At 42.9% G+C, this 2,534-nt stretch overlaps 1 pseudogene across 1 annotated transcript in view; it reads left to right on the top strand.

The window, feature by feature from the left end:
• The window catches only part of LOC110596038, an 886-nt pseudogene extending 394 nt beyond the window's left edge, over positions 1–492 (top strand). Inside the window, exon 2 of the transcript XR_002482220.1 lies at positions 70–492. The product of XR_002482220.1 is annotated as a ferritin light chain-like (transcript). The remainder of the gene's footprint in view (positions 1–69) is intronic.
• Positions 493–2,534: the final 2,042 nt, after the last annotated feature.

The following is a 2,534-nucleotide window of genomic DNA, read 5'->3' as shown; positions in this document are numbered from 1 at the left end:
GTTCAGGCAATCTACTCACCTCAGCCTCCCAAAGGCGCGGGATTACAGGCTGAGCCACTGCGCCCGGCTTCTCTCTGGGCTTCTATTTCGACCGCGACGATGTGGCTCTGGAAGGCATGGAACGCTTCTTCCGCGAACTGGCGGAGAAGCACAAGCGCACCAAACATCTCTTGAAGATGCAAAACCAGCGTGGCGGCCGCGCCCTCTTCCAGGATACCCAGAAGCCCTCTCAAGACGAGTGGGGTAAAACCCTGGAAGCCATGGAAGCTGCCATGGCCTTAGAGAAGAGCCTGAACCAAGCCCTTTTGGACCTTCATGCCTGGGATCCGCAGACCCCCATCTCTGTGACTTCCTGGAAAACCGCTTCCTAGATGAGGAGGTGAAACTCATCAGGAAGATGGGCGACCACCTGACCAACCCTTCGCAGGTTGGCCGGCCGAGTCTGGACTGGGCGAATCTCTCTTCGAAAGGCTCATCCTCAAGCACGACTAGGAACCGAGCGGCCTCTGGGCGGCCCCTCTCAAAGTATCAGGGCTTCTTCTGCCTGAGCCTCCCCTTCCAGCCACTGGGCAGCTTTTTAACCGCCCTGGACCAAATAAAAATAAAGCTTTTTGCAGCAGAAAAAAGAAAAGAAAAGAAAAGAAAAATGTTCATATGAATTAATACTTTACATTAAAAATTTGATTTGGATGATAAATTAGATTTAACAATAAATTAGATTTAAGCAATTGAAGGATTTATAATTTGAAACTTTTATATTTTATAGGAGCAGATTTCGTGTAAACAAATAATTAAGACTTCCAATTATTCTAAAATCCATTCATTTAATTCAACAAATAGTATTGAGCTATTCCTCAAAGGTTCAAGGATATGCCATGCTTTGGCGATTTAGAGATGAATAAAACAATATCCTTGCCCTCTGGGGGATGACAGTAAAGTGAGGGAGACAGACGAAGTAATTTTGATATAGTGTGATGAATTGTAATATGTGAAGAATGAACAAAATGACATGGAGGCATAGAGAATGTACATTAACTCTAATTTTAGTATGAATCAGGCTCAGAATAAATGTCCCAGGGTGTCCTGTACATGTTAATAAGAATGTTTTACAGTTGTATAACATAGTAAATACATACAATCTTAATGCTATCTTACTTCTAGGGCCAATGTGAAAAAAAATACTCAGTATTTTTTCAACTAATACGGACAGAAAACAAGACTTCATATTAATCATCCTCTCATACTCTCCTCTTTCAATCCCCCTCCCACTTACCTACCTTTCTTTTATCTCATATTTTCCCGCATTTTTTCTCCTTCTTAGGCATCTAGCCTCGGAATCTTTTTTTTTTTTTTTTTGAGTTGGAGTCTCACTCTGTCGCCCAGTCTGGAGTGCAGTGGTACACTCACGGCCACCCCAGCGTCAACCTGCTGGGCTCCGGCGATCCTTCCGCCTCAGCCTTCCAAGTAGCCAGAACTACAGGCACGAGCAACCACGCCCATCTAATTTTTTATTTTTTGTAGAGACGAGGTCTCTCCAAGTTGGCTGGACTGGTGTCGAACCCACGGGTTCAGGCAATCCATTCGCCTTGGCCTCCCAAAGTGCTGGGATTACAGGCTGAGCCACCAAGCCCCGCCTAGCCTCAGAATCTTTGCACAGGGTATTTCCTTGGTTGTGTTTCAGTGATACATAAAATTTATCACCCCATGCAAGGAATCACAGTTCAATTCAGTTTGCCATCAAGGGGACAATAGCACAGTAACAACCCTCACACAACTGCCCACTCGTGTGTCTAAGACTGGCACCAAATGCATGAAATAACCCCTGAGATCGTTTTCATTATTTTAGTTCATTTTTTGTTGTATCATAAATGTATACAGACATGAGTACAGATTTTTAAAAAACTCTATTGAGTTTTCTCAAATTAACACAATTATTATACCAGAGCAAGAGAGAGAACGTTAATCAACACCCTAGAATCTCTGCTGTGCCCACCTCTCTCTACTCAATGTCACCTTTTTTTTGTTTGTTTGTTTTGTTTTTAGTCAGAATCTTACTCTGTTGCCCAGGCTAGAGTGCAGTGGCACACTCACAGCCACTGCAGCCTCCACCTTCTAGGCTCAGATGATCCTCCTGCCTTAGTCTTCCAGATAGTTGGAACTACTACAGTTGTGTGTCACCATGCCTGGCTAATTTTTTTGATTTATTGTAGAGATGAGATCTTGCCATGTTGCTCAGGCTAGTCTTGAATCCCTAAGCTCAGGCAATCCTCTCATCTCCACCTCCTAAAATACTGAGATTTCAGGCGTGAACCACCGCACCCAGTTACCTCTTGTTTTCTCTATAGTGAAATAATACCTATACATTTGCTGTCTTACATACTCTCTTTAGTGTCATATTTATGGAGTTTTTTATTTTTATTTTTTGTGAGAAAGTAGGAGTTTATTAAAAAGAAAAACTTCCCCAGCAGAAGTAGACCTGAAAGAGGGTTACCTTTTTTTAAAAAAACTGTCTTTGTAGGTCGGGCATGGTGGTT

The sequence above is a fragment of the Carlito syrichta genome, unplaced genomic scaffold, assembly GCF_000164805.1.
Source record: "Carlito syrichta isolate Samal-C Ts95f unplaced genomic scaffold, Tarsius_syrichta-2.0.1 Scaffold97889, whole genome shotgun sequence".
Lineage (NCBI taxonomy): Eukaryota > Metazoa > Chordata > Mammalia > Primates > Tarsiidae > Carlito > Carlito syrichta.
This window is presented reverse-complemented; position numbering and strand designations above follow the sequence as displayed.